The 14,792-nt window shown below is 34.2% G+C and overlaps 1 non-coding gene across 1 annotated transcript; it reads right to left on the reverse strand.

Moving 5' to 3' along the window:
• Nucleotides 1-14,417: 14,417 nt before the first annotated feature.
• LOC144243802 (U6 spliceosomal RNA) lies at nt 14,418-14,524 on the reverse strand. The gene has a single exon (XR_013338785.1). It is a non-coding gene; the product is annotated as a U6 spliceosomal RNA (small nuclear RNA).
• Nucleotides 14,525-14,792: the final 268 nt, after the last annotated feature.

Here is a 14,792-nt window from a genome sequence, read left to right on the forward strand (position 1 = left end):
GCCCCCCCCCCCCCATACTATTTTCTGATTGACTGAGTGTGGGGCAATAATTTCATACATGGATTTTGGAAAGAGCCCCCAAATAATTCATATGCTACTCATAAAAAGTTGACCTAATGTGAAGGAAGCTACAACAAGACAAAGGACAGAGCCAGAAGCTTCTTTAAACAAGAAATATGACTTGGCAGATAGTGAAACATGTAAGTAATTTGTAAATTTACACTTCTTGAAAATTAAAATTCTATAAAATTAAATAACATCTTAAGTAGAAAACTGAATATATATATATATATATTCCAATTCCACGGTTCTTAATTCCCAGAGAAAGTGGTAGGTACTCAGAAGTTTCAGTGAGGCTGTTGAGTTTTCCTCAATAATATGGTGGGTGGGGGAAAGGGACAGAGTTGCAGTGCATTTAAATTCCATCATGGCGCACCTGTGTGGCTTAGTCGGTTAAGTGTCTGACTTTCACTTAGGTCATGATCTGGCGGTTTGTGGGTTCGAGCCCCACGTTGGGCTCTGTGCTGACTGCCAGCTCAGAGCCTGGAGCCTATTTCAGAGTCTGTGTCTCCCTCTCTCTCTGACCCTCCCCTGCTCGCTCGCTCTCTTTCTCTCTCTCTTAGAAATAAATAAAAATATTAAAAAAAAATAAATTCCATCACTGTATATGTGATCAACCTCAATTGATAATATACTCATTTAGACATTTTTTAAAATGCTAATTACATGATTCTTTCCATTATGTTGTTCTGTGTCATTCCAAAAGGTGGCTAACTGAAAACAGAGAAATAAACTCTATGCTGTGCTCTTGATAAATGTTGCACTTATAGTTATGAATAAAAATATTGTTTCACTGTCTCAGTTTTAGTCATACTTTTTGTTTGTTTGTTTTGGTAGCCTTTAAAAAAATCAAAATGCTGTAGTAACTTCCTCTGGCAAAAGCCGAAGAGCTCTACAGATTTTAGTCTAGCTGCCTGCCATCAGTCACAGAGTTGGAAAGGCCCTCTAGCACACAAGACCATCTGAGTGACGCAGCAGAGCCCTTTTCAAGGGTCTTGGAACATGCAATCACTTGGCTGCCATCAAATATTTCTAGAGGAAAGGAATCCTCAAGTCCAATAGACCAGAGGGTCCTCTGGCTCTGCCAAGAAGCGTGACAGAGGCTATAAAACTGTCTGCTCTCCTCCTCTGCTAAATGTCTTGCCAGAAATCACACAGACTCAGAGTTGTTGAAAATCCGGCTGCTTTATTTCAAAATGCACCCTGCAAGGGATGCTGCTTCCTACTCTCTCGCTCCATCTACTGGAGCTTACTCAAAACACTGATCTAGTTAACATTCAGCTAAGAAAATTATGTTCTAGAATACCTTTCATTCCTCTGTTGTTTCCCCTTGACGATAAAATCCTCAAGAAGCAAAGAGTCTGACAGGCAGCAGTTTGAATTTATTTGCAGAATATTCCATTAAAGAAGAAAAGAACAATGGACAGGTTGAATAAAGCAAAATTCATTGTGAGTACTGTATCCACATTCTTAGTTTCTCCTCCTGAATTTTTGCCTTTTACTATTTTTCCAGAACTTTCCTCCTCTTAAAAATTTATTGTGTAATTTGTGGTAATTATATTAGTAATTTTAGTGGAGGAAATGGTCCTGGATTTGAAGTCAGATTATAAAATTTCAGCTTTGGGGGTGCCTAGGTGGCTCATGTGGTTGAGCAATTGATTCCGGATTTCAGCTCAGGTCACAATCTCATGATTCATGAGTTCAAGCCCCATATAGAGCTTTGTGCTGACAGTGTGAAGCCCGCTTGGGATTCTCTCTCTCTCCCTCTCTCTGCCTCTTCCCTGCTCACACTCTCTCTCAAAATAAATAAACTTTAAAAAAAATTGAGTTATCACCTGTATTCCTTAATTAATACCAGAGAACCACCAGTTCTTAAAGTAAGATAGATGTTCTTACTTATGGGGATTACATTAAAAACTCTGGTGTGACAAAAGAGATAGTCTATAATATCTAAAGTATCCCTAATTATGGAGCCCCCACCCTCAATTCTGATCCATACCAGTCTCCTACTTCCTTCTTCAACTTGCCTATGACCTTTTAAAAATTATTATTAATAGACTTTATTTCTTAGAGATTAGGCATAAAAACTGAACAAAGTATAGAGATTTCCCATACATTTCCTCCAGCTCCCTTAGAGTTTCCCATATGATTAACATCTTTCATTAGTGTAATACATTTGTTATAACTGATGAACTAATATCAATGCAGCATTATTAGCTAAAGTCCTTAGTTTACATTAGGGTCTACTCATTGTGTTGTACAGTGCTGCAGAGTTTGACAAACTCATAATGTTAGGCATCCACCAATACAGTATCATTCAGAATAGTTTCACCACCCTAGAAATCTCCTGGGGTCCACTTATTTAGCCCCCATCATAACCACTGATAACCACTCATGTTTTTACGGTCTCTATATTTTTGTGTTTTCCAGCATGTCATATAATTGGAATCATATAGTATATAGCCTCCTCTGATTGCCATTTTTCACTTAAATTTTGCATTTAAATTCTTCTATGCCTTTATGTGATTTGATAACTCCTTTCGTTTCATTGTTGCATATATATTCCATTGTATGGATGTATCATAGTTTGTTTATCCATTCACCTATTGAAGATCATTGGGTTGCTTCCAAGTTTTGGGCAATTATGAATAAAGCTGAAATAAACATTTATGTGCAAGTTTTGTGTCGTAGGATTATGTTTAGCTTTATCAAAAACTCCCACACTTTCTTGTAAAGTGGCTGTACCATCAGCAATGAATGAGAGTTCCTGTTGCTCTATATCTTCACCAGCATTTGGTATTATCAGTGTTTGTATTTTATCCATTCTATATGTGTGTAGGAACTTCTTATTTTCACTGGGTCTTCAAAGGCCTCTCAGAGTTTCACTGTGATTTCTGTACTGCTGAAAGCCCTTGAGGTCGCTATAAGACTCAGAGCATCTTAATGAATAAATCCAACTTTGTTCACTTCTATATCTCCAGTTACTAGAAGGCTTGACATGTAGAAGGTCCCACTCAGTGAATACAATCTCCTGACATCAAATTTTCTGTCCTCAGTGTCCTTGGAACCAGTCTCTGTCTAGCCACATCATTCTGAGCACCTCATTTTGTGGTTGTAGGACCTTAGGCAAGTCACATAATCTATCTGAATGTCTATTTACTTGTTTAAAAATAGAGCTTTCAATATGTTCCTTGGCAATCTTAAAGATTTTAGTAAAGATGAAATAAGTCAAATATGAAGCTGCTTTGTATGGTCCACATACAGAAATCAATTTTTTTATTGCTATGCACACATGTTGGGAAGCCACCTAATTCAGGAAGACAAAAAATCGGCCTACTTCAAAATGTCTCACTTCCCTCTGTTCTGTAATACATTATATTGCACACACACACACACACACACACACACACACACACACACACCCCTAATGTCTTAATTGAATACATAGGCCAAATCATGGAAATATTTGAGGGAATGTCTACATAAAAGATAATGCACACCAAACACTTGCTCCTGACTATGATACTAGGAAAATTATTTTTTAAATTCAAAAGAGTTAAGTGTATGCAAAGAATGTAGGTCACTAGTTTACAAAATTTCCTCAGTTTTCTGGGTCTGGAACAGAAGACAGGCTTCTAGTCTTAATTCCAAAATTAGTTTGATGTGACACTTTGGGAAAGTTACTTAATCTCTTCATACCTTTCTTTTTTCTTAAAAAAAGGATGATTAATCTCTGCTTTTATAGTTGAGAAGGTAATGATGAATAATAAATAGCATCATGAATGTTAAAGCACTGAATGTGTAAAGAACTATAAAATATAAGGAATTGGCTTTAGTTATGACAAAATCAATAAGTTCTAAATAGAATGTTTCATTAATAAACATAGATCTGATCTTAATGAATGCTAAGTATGTTTGCCTAGGGTAAAATAAAAATCTGTATGAAAATTTTAAAAATGAACAAAACAATATGTGTCATTCATTGGATCAAGAGAAATGACTTTGCCTTTTTGGTTGGGAGAAATAAAATGTGCTTATTATCACACAAAAGAAGTTAGTGTATTATTTATTCTTTTAGTTACTTTGTATGACCAAATATATGATGGTAAATAGAAGGAGTTGGTATGAACAATGGATGTTGGGGTTTGGTAATGATAATGGTAATCACTAATGCTAAATATTGCTCATGTGACCCTTGAAGTAAACTAAACTTCCTATAGTCCAAAGACTGTTATATATTGCCCAAACCCACTGGGATCTGGAGTGAGGATGACTATATGATTTTTTTCTGGATCATAATCACTCCAAATATGGGATAAATACATAGACTTGTCAATCTTTAAACTCACAGATATTTAGGGCATAATCAGTTAGTTGGCTTATGTTTCTTCATGAGATCCAAACCAAAATCGGTTTGCAAGAGATGCTGCCTTGAAGAATATTAGGAAAAGAAGAGCTGTTTATAATTGAGGCTTACTTACTAACAAACATGTTCTAAATCCCGAAAATATCTCAGGCATTGTCCTTCTCAGTTTTTGCTTGTCCTAAAAATATACATCTTTGCTTTGCCAACATTATTGAGTATAGTTTCAATGGATTTGCAATTATTTTATTTCTTTTATCATATGTCTGACTTCTACATGTTCTTTAAGAAATTAAATATCAATCTACACACCACTCTTTAAAGGTTATCTGTATTTGTTTCTCTGGCTGACTTTTAAGATTGTTCACTTTGTCTTTGGTATGCTGAAATTTCACTTAAATGTGTTCCAGGTGGAATAATTATTATTTCTAGTCCCCTTTGAGATCCATTGGGAATCTTAAATCTATTTCTTTCTCAGCTCAGACAGTTCAATAAATACCTTATCCATTACCTTTTTGTGTATTGCCTCTTCCCTATTTTCTCCATCTCCTCCTAGAACACCATTTAATCATACTTCAGAACTTCTCATATACTCTTCCTTGTCTCTTAACCTGTCTTACATATTTCTCACCTTTAAATTTCTCTGTGCTAATTTACAGATAATTTCTAAATAATCTTTCAGTTCATCTTCTCTCTTCAACTATGTCTAATCTTCTTTTACAATTATCCATTGAGGTTATACTTTATTGCATTTTTTTAATTTCTAGAAGTTCTCTTTTTTAAATAAAATCTTTTGGCCCTTTTCATACTCTTCTTTATGTAGATATTTTCAAGTTCATCTTTTTATTTTTTAAACACAGTAGTATAATTCATACTCCGTCTCTAAGAAGGCTAGTATCTGTAATCTTCATGGGTATATTTCTTTTACTTGTTGTTTCTGCCAATTCTGGCATATCATGCCAGAAATCCTATGTGCTTGATATTTTTAATTGCATGCTGCTCTGGTCTTGATAAATTACCTCTGTGGATATTTTCTAGATTTTTTTTTTAAAGAGGAGGTACCCTTCGTCTATAGATCCATCTGGTTTCTTACAGGGACCTAGGGGTACTACAGTTGTCCAGTCAGTTTGAAATGTATTCACAATCTATAGATTATTTTGTAACTAGCAGATAGTTATTAATTTGGACTGCAGATGTGTTATTCAAATGGGCTATGATTATGGTTTCTTAGGGCACTTTCTCCCCTTCTATTCTACACAACTCTAAGGCAACTTTGTCTGATGTTCAGGGGATGGAGGGCAGATTTGCTTCTGTGTTTTACCAATATTCTAATGCTATAACTCTCTGAAGCCCTATCCTAATGTAGGAAGAACTTCATATCAGATTTCTTATCTTGGGTGATTGGTAGGCCTTGGGCTATTCTATTCTCCTCCTGTTTAAGTCATCAAAATTAAAGTGCGAATTAGCATTGTTTAATAATTGCCTTTGTGGCAAAAATAGATCCAGCACTCCCTTACTCTTGGGTTCCAGGTTTTCCTTAGACTTGGCTTGGTAATTCCTTACTACCTCATCAGCTTTCTGATGGCTTTTGAAAGGTAGTCATCAAATATTTTATCCAGCATCTGTTGTTGGTTTCAATGGGAGGATTAGTTTGAATACCCAACCTGCTATATCCCTGGAAACAGAATAAGACATGCAACATTTTCTAAACAAATTGCTTAAATTGAGTTTGAATCTAAATCTGATTCAAAGTGGAACAGGACACTTTGTAAAAACAAACCTGGCCAGAAATTAAATTCATGAACCCACCCCAGGGTTTCAGAAATAGTAATACTATTATTCTGTAATAAGTATGTTCTGGCAAGAACTTTGCAGTGTGCTTTTCAGGGAATCAAAGTACAGCTGAAAACTGAATTTTAAAAAATCAACTCTGTACTGAAAGAGAAATTTTCATAATTGTAGATAGAGAGACAAAGGTGCCTCTCAAATAATAACAAAGGGTCTTATCCAAAGAAACACCTCAGTCAAAATTGTAGTGGTACAAGGATGGCACAGAAGGAAGAGAAGGACGTCAAAACACTGCTAGTGATCAAAGAAGAGAAACTAGAAACAATGAAGTTAAGTCCTACGAGAAATCCTTCAAGTCTCATAAGTTTTTGCCCATTCCATAATAATGAAACACTACAACTTTATATCATTCAAAAGTTTACTTCTGTTACATAACCATAGTTAACTTATACTAAATTATGTATGTCCCCTTCACTAAAGTTTGAGTTGTCTTTTTATCAATCTTCTTGGACGCTAATAAACATTCTAAGCTGAAGAGTATATGCACGTAGTGTTACAGGTAAATATCTGGGCTTACAGAGTTGTGCTTTTTCCAGAATGACACCAAGCCAGGCTTATTTCTGGCTGGCTATCTACAAAATTAAGATACAGATATGTAAAGGAAAAGAAGTATGGGCTGTGTTTTTTGTTTATTTGTTTGTTTGTTTTATGTTCTGGGCAGGAGAGGAGCATGGGGGATTGATTTTCCAGCACAAATATCAGTCCTTTGGGAGTTCTATAATTATGTAATGTACACATTTCTTTCTGTTCATCTCTATTTTTTAAAATTCTGTTATCTAAATGTTTGACCTCTAAGAGATGGCATATTAAAAAGCTTAATCATAACATTTCAAGTTAAAATGGCTTTTTATGGAAGCCTTCATTACTTGAAAGGCTTTGTCATCCACTTTCTTGATCAAAATACATAGTGACCTGTAAAGCAGCCAAGAAATTTATACTTGGAGTGGCTTTTTCCTAATGGATGAAGGATCAGGCAAAGATTCTTCCTGGTAAAGTGTGGGCGGATAATTTTATGTGACAGCCACATTATGAATGAGGCAATATGAGCATGAAGTAGTTCACAGCATTTACTTCTATCAAGTTCTGCTGATTAAAAAACCAAGGTGTGGTTCAAAAATTATCTGAGCCTCCAATAACTTTTGGCTTCTCTATAAGTCAGACTACATGAGAATACACTAGAGGCTCTGGAAAGGAAGCCATGTCATCATTGGCAAGAAGAATTCTAGAATTGGCCCCGGTTGGTTTAACTGAGCCTTCCAATGCAGCATGAAGGATGGAACTGGTGCATGTAATGGCATGAAGCCTCATATATTAAAACTGAACATCACTCATAGCAGTTGTAAGCTTTATCAGAAATCCTAGATACAGGCATCTTTTCAAGATCTCAAGCACTGAAAGGATCTTTTGTAATATTGCATACTGTATAACAAACATTGTTGTCATCAGCAGGTTTGGATCTTCTGGGAGTCTGTATTCTGTCAAGGCCTTTGGCAGAGATTCAGGTAGAGAAACATTTACTTTAAAATGATTAATGATTCCCAACTCTACTTTGCCAAGGACCACGCTTTTTGTCCTCTCTTTTTAGTCATTGATCCTGAAACACTTCTGCAACTTACTCAGCTTTCAAATTAACGTGTATACTTTGAAAAATATACATACTTGATTAGGTCTTTCTTTTCCCTGGAAACTGACCATGACAGACTCTCTCTTGGACAAGGACTGTATAAATATCTATTTAATCAGTATTATTATTTGAATGCTGTAATTTAATTAGTCCATTTCTAAACCACATTTATGAGCCAGCTGGTAAAGCCAGGATTCCAAGATACGACCTTTATTTGATAGGGTTTTAATAATACAGTTACTGTAACAATGTGTAGCACCACACATTACACAGTAATACCATTAAACTATTCCACAATAGATATAATATCTAAGACTCATTTTCCCGAGTACATGTGACCCAGAACTAGGAAGGCAAAATCTCAGATGGTTATAAATATAAACTCAGTCATAATTCAGTCATATTAGTAATGAAATATACTCAAATCTTTCAAGTAAGTGAAAATTTTTGCCTCATATCTCTTTTTCTTAAATGTGCTTTGCTGTGATGGAAGGTGATTTTTTTCCCTCCCTTTAGGTAGGAGAAATAAGGGGCTAGAAGTACTATACTATTTTTTGGTGAGTTTGTGAATGTATACGTGTGTGTGTGTGTGTGTGTGTGTGTGTGTTTCCTGAAATGACCGGTTAGTAAAATAATGTGATTCACTAACATAATTTACTACATTTTTCTTCAAATATATATTTAGGCCTCTCAAGTTAGAAGAGTTTAATTTTTGTTTGGGGTGAACAGAAAAACTAACCTACAAAAAACCATTTTTTGGGTCAAACTTTCTCATCACTGTTTATTTGTATGAAAAAGATTGGCTGAGAGAAATCATTTACAGGACATCCACAAACTGGCAAAATTTGATAGGAAAACTTGTTTAATGCCAGGAAGTAGACAATCCATGCTTGGCTCCCTGGTATGCTGAGGCAATCTGCATAAACTTTTTAAAGCATCTATCAAACTTAACAACTTATCCAAATGATGTTGACATTCTACATTTAAGAATATAAAAATTCTCATCTTTATTTGTTTTGACTTATACTATAAAAGACTATTTTTAAAACAGATCTATTGCAAATAAAACCTTAAAATCTTCTCCTTACAAAAACAATTCTCACATCCATGGATGGATGCATGTACTCTTATAAATCAACCATTACTGGATTTCCTTTTTTTAGACTGCAGTACGTTTTTATTACTTACATTATTCCTCAAGCATTTTTAAGCACTTTATGTAACAAACCCTATTCTAGATATGGGAATTTGACAACAAACATATAAAAACACGTATGTCAGGAAACTTGTGGAGGTATTATATTTTTTTCATATGTTTATTTATTTTGAGAGAGAGAGCATGCACAAGCAGGAAAGGGGCAGAGAAAGAGGGAGGGAGAGAGAATCTCAAGAGAGAGAATCCCAACCAGGCTCAGTGCTGTCAGCCCAGAGCCCAACCCAGGGCCCAAACTCACAAACCATGAGATCATGACTTGAGCCCAAATCAAGAGTTGGACCCTTAACTGATAGCCACCAGACACCCCAAGTATTTGATAATTTATATCAGAGGGCACAACTATGACCCGAGTCAAATCTTGGACACCATTCTTTTTTTTTAAAACAGCTTTATTAAGGGATCATTAATATTAAAGAACTTAATATACTTAACACACAGAATTTGATAAGTGTGAATATATGCAAACACCCATGACACTTCACTACAGTTAAGGTAACATATATCCAACACCCCTGAAAGTTTCCGTGTGCCCCTTTGTTCTTGTTTGTTTGGTTGCGTTGTTGTTGGAAAGGTATTTAACATGAGTTCTACCTTCTTAACGAAATCCGATGTGAACAATACCACTTTGTTAACTATAGGTATGGAGTTGTACAGTAGATTTCTAGAGCTTATTCACTGAGCGCAACTGAAATTGTTTACCAGTGAACAACCATCCCTCATTTCCCCTCCCCTCAGCCCCTAGCAACCACCACTGCATTATCTACATCTTTGAGTGACTATTGTAGATGTCTCATATTAGTAGAATCTTGCAGTATTCTTCTGTGACAGGCTGATTTCATTTAACATATTGTTTGAAATTACCTTCTTTTTTAAGGCTGAATAATGGATATGCCACATTTTCCTTATTTATTCATCTGTTGATGTTCACTTGGATTGTTTCAATCTCTTAGCTATTACAAATAGTACTGCAATGAGCATAAGAGTGCAGATATCTCTTCAAGATCCTGATTTTAATATTTTGGATATGTACCCAAAAGTAGGGTTCCTGGATCATAAGATAGTTCTTTTAAAAAACTTTTGAAGAAATCCCATATTGTTTTCCATAGATGCTATACTATTTATCTTCTATATTACAGTGTATGAAAGGTTCAAATTTCTCCACTGGCTCACCAATATTTTGGTTTTTTGGTAATAGCCATCCTATATGGGGTGATTTCTCATTGTAATTTTACATTTCCTTGATAATTAGTGACACAGAGCATCTTTTAAGTATCTGTTGGCCATTTGTACATCTTCTTTGGAGAAATGTCTGTTCAAGTCCATTGTCCATTTTTAATGGAGTTATTTCGTTTTTGCAGTTGAGTTGCAGGATTTCCATATATACTTTAGAAATTAACTCCTTATCAGATAAATGACTTGTAAACATTTCTATAGCTCTGTAGGCTGACTTTTCATTCTTTGTTGTTGGTTGTTTTCTTTGGTATGCAGAAGCCTTTCAGTTTCATGTAGCCCCACCTGTCTATTTTTGTTTGTGTAGCCTGTGCTTTTGGTGTCATATCCAAAAACCACTGTCAAGATCTAAGTCAAGAGACTTTGCCCAATTTTTTTCCTATGACTTTTACAGTTTCAGGTGTTCTGTTTAAGTCCTTAATACCTTTTGAGCAGATTTTTGTATATGTTGTAAGACAATATTCTGATTATAGTATTTTGCATGCAGATATCCAGTTTTCCTATCACCATTTGTTGAAAAGAATATTCTGCCCCCATTGTTAATTCTTGGCACACTTGTCAAAGATCAACTGACTGTGTATGCGTGGGCTTATTTCTGCATTCTCTATTCTATTCCTGTTGGTCTTTCTGTATCCATGCCAGTAAAATACCGTTTTAATTACTGTGGCTTTGTAGTATATTTTGAAATCAGAAAGTGTGAGGCCTCCAGGGTTATTCTCCTTTCTCAATATTGCTTTGACTATTTAGGGTATTCTTTATGATAACATGTGAATATAGGAATTCTTTTTCTATTTCTGTAAAAAAGTGCCACTAGGATTTTAATGTCTGTTACATCAAATGTGTTGGTTGCTCTGAGCTGTCTGAGCATTTTAACAATTTTATTTCTTCTAATGCATAACTATGGGATGTTTTCACATTTTTGTGTTTCATTAGTTTCAACAATGTTTTGCAGTTTCCAGTGTCCTTTATTCTTTGATTAAATTTATTCCTAAGTATTTTATTTTTTGATGCTATTGTAAATGGGATTTCTTTCTTAATTTATCTTTCTGATATTTATTATTGCGTAGAAATGCAAATGATTTTTATGTTGGTTCTGTATCCTGTAACTTTACTGAATTCATTAGTTTTAACATGTTATTTTTCTTGTGCTCCTTAAAGTTTTCTACATATATAATTATCTGCAACAGACATGATTTAACTTTATCCTTTCTGATTTAAAATAATTAATTTCTTTTTCTCACCTGATTGCTCTGGCTAGGATTTCCAGTACTATATTGAATAGAAGTGGTGAGAGTGGGCTTCCTTTCTTTTTTCTGATAGTAGATAAAAAGCTTTTAGTTTATCACAAGTGAGTATGACGTTAGCTCTGAGTTTTTCACATATGAACTTTATTCAGTTGAAGTCTTTTGCTTCTATGCCTAATGTTTTTCATGAAAAAGTGTTGAATTTTGTTAAATTATTTTTCTGCAAATATTAAAATAATCCCATGATTTTCATCCTTAACTCTGTTAATGTGACACATTTATTGATGTGTGTATGTTGAAACACATTTGCATCTCAAGAATAAATCTTACTTGATCATGATATATGATCCTTTTAATGTACTGATTTAATGTAGTGACTTAGTTTGCTAATTTCTTGTTGAGAATTTTTGCATCTATGTTCATCAAGGGCCTTGGCCTGTAATTTTCTTTATTCTTGTAGTAGTTTTGTCTGGCTTTGCGATCAGGGTAATTCTGGCCTCATAAAATTTATTTGGAAGTGTTTTCTCCTCCTCAATTATTCTTTTGGAAGAGTTTGGAAAGAATTGGCATTAATTCTTTAACTGTTTGGTAGAATTCACTAGTGAAGCCATCTGGTCCTGGACTTTTCCATGTTGGAAGGTTTTTACTACTGACTAATTCTCCTTTTTCATTATTGGTCTGTTCAGACCTTTTTCTTCATGATTCAGTCTTGGTAGGTTGTGTATCTAGTAATTTATCCATTTCCTTTGTTACATAAATAACTATTATAGTAACCTCTAATGATCCTTTTTATTTCTGTGGCATTAGTTATCATTTCTCCTCTTTCACTTCTGATTTTATTAATTTAAATCTGCTTCATTTTAGACTAACTAAAAATTTGTCAATTTTATCTTTTCCAAAAACCAACTCTTGGTTTCATTGATCTTGTCTATTATTTTATAGCCCCTATTTCATTATTTTTGCTCCAAATATGTAGTATTTCTTTCCTTCTGCTAACTTTAGACATTTTTTCTCCTAGTTCCTTGAAGTATAAATGTAGGGTTTTTTTTTTTTTGAGACCTTCCGTTTTTTTTAATGTGAGTGTGTATTGCCGTAAAATTCCCTCTTATTACCATTTACGCTGCACCCCATAAATTTTGGTATGTTGTGTTTTAATTTTTCATTTGCCTCAAGGCATTCTTCTGATTTCTTCTTTGATTTCTTCTTTGACTCATTGGTTGTTCAAGAGTGTGTTGCTTAATTTTCACATATCTGTGAATTTCTCTTCTCTTATTGATTCCTAGTTTCAAAGCATTATGATTGGAAAAGACACTTGGTATAATTACAGTCTCCTTAAATTTGTTAAGACTTCTTTTATGATCTAACATGGAATCTATCTGGGACAATGTTCTATGTGTGCTTGTTAAAAATGTGTATTCTACTGCTGTTGGAGGGAAGGTTCTGAATATGTTTGTTAGGTTCATTTGATCTACAGTGCTGTTCAAGTCAGCTGTTTCTTTATTGATTTTCTGCCTGGATGCTGTTTCAATTATTAAAAATTTGGTATTGAAGTCTCCTACTATTATTATTGGTATGAATTTCTCCCTTCAGTTCTATTAATTTTTGCTATATACATTTTGGTGTTCTGATGTTGGGTGCATATATATTATAATTGTTATATATTCTTTACGAATATCCTTTTATCAGTGTATAATCTCCTCTTAGGTGACAGTTTTTGATTTAACATATATTTTGTCTGATATAAGTAAAGCCACTTCTGCCCTCTTCTGATTACCATTTACATTGAGTATCTTTTTCTACCCACCATCAATTTCAGCCTATGTGTATCCTTAATTCTAAAGCAAGTCCCTTATAGGCAACATGTAGTAGGATCTCGTTTTATTATCCATCAGCCATGCTATGCTTTTGATTAGGAAATTTATTGCATTTACTTTTAAGGTAATCAGTATTAGGGAAAAACTTACTATTCCAATTTTGTGCATTGTTCTCTTTTTATAGTTTTTTCTTTTGTTCGTCTTTTCTTCTCTTGCTATACTTCTTTGTGTTTTATTAATTTATTGTAATCATATATTTTTATTCCTTTTATTTTGTGTATATTCTGCATGTATTTTTGTAGTTATCATGGAGCTTACATAAGACATCTTATAACTACCTATTTTAAACCAATAACAAGTTAACTTCAATAGCATACAAAAACTCTACTCTCTTTACTCTCCTGCGTAACACACTTTGTTATTGAAGTCACAATTTACACCTTTTTATATTATTAGATTTTATAGTTATATTTAATGTTTTTATCTTTATACTAAAATTAACAGTGATTTATATACCACCATTACAGTATTACAGTATTCTAAATTTATTTTTATATTTATCATTACCAGGGCTCATGTACTTTTATGTTGTTTAGCATCCTTTCATTTTAACTTAAGAACTCCCTTTAGTATTTCTTATGAAGCAGATATAGGTGATGCACTCTCTCAGTTTCTATTTGTCTGGGAAAGTCTTTTATCTCTCCTTCATTTTTGAAGAAATGTTGTGCTATGTAGGGTATTCTTGCTTGGTAGGTTTTTGTTTTTTTTCCTTTCAGCACTTTGAACATATCACCCAACTCCCTCCTGGCCTGCAAGGTTTCTGCTAAGAAATCTGCTGAAATCTTAGGAAAGCTCCCTTGTACATGACAAATTTTCTTTTGCAATTTTCAAAATTCACTTTGTGTTTGACTTTTGTCAACTAGCTCATAATGTATCTTCATGTAGACGTCTTTAGATTTATCCTATTTGATCTCCTTTCTGTTTTATGACTCTGAATGTCCTCTTCCATTCCTCAATTTTGGAAGTTTAGGTCATTATACACATGTGTTTCATCCTTGTGCAGGGGTCATGCTACTCTTCTCTGTATCATTCCAAATTTAGTATATATGCTGCCATAGTGGCCATGAGCCATTTTTTTAAAATAAGCTTTCTGGTAATAGTGGTATCTACAGTGGTAATAAAGAGATTGATTCTTATGAAATACAAAGTTTATCTCATCACCCCTCTAATTAAAATTCCACACTCTTCGGAATGACCTATGGCTCTTCAAGATCTGGGTCCAGCCCACCTTTCCAACCTTATCTTTCCCCAACACTTCTCTTTCCATCCTCTGAAGAACATGCACTGGTCATTATGGAAATTTTTTTTTTAATCTCAAGACCAAATAGTCTCA

The sequence above is a fragment of the Crocuta crocuta genome, unplaced genomic scaffold (assembly GCF_008692635.1).
Source record: "Crocuta crocuta isolate KB4526 unplaced genomic scaffold, BGI_CrCroc_1.0 scaffold448, whole genome shotgun sequence".
NCBI classification, from domain to species: domain Eukaryota; kingdom Metazoa; phylum Chordata; class Mammalia; order Carnivora; family Hyaenidae; genus Crocuta; species Crocuta crocuta.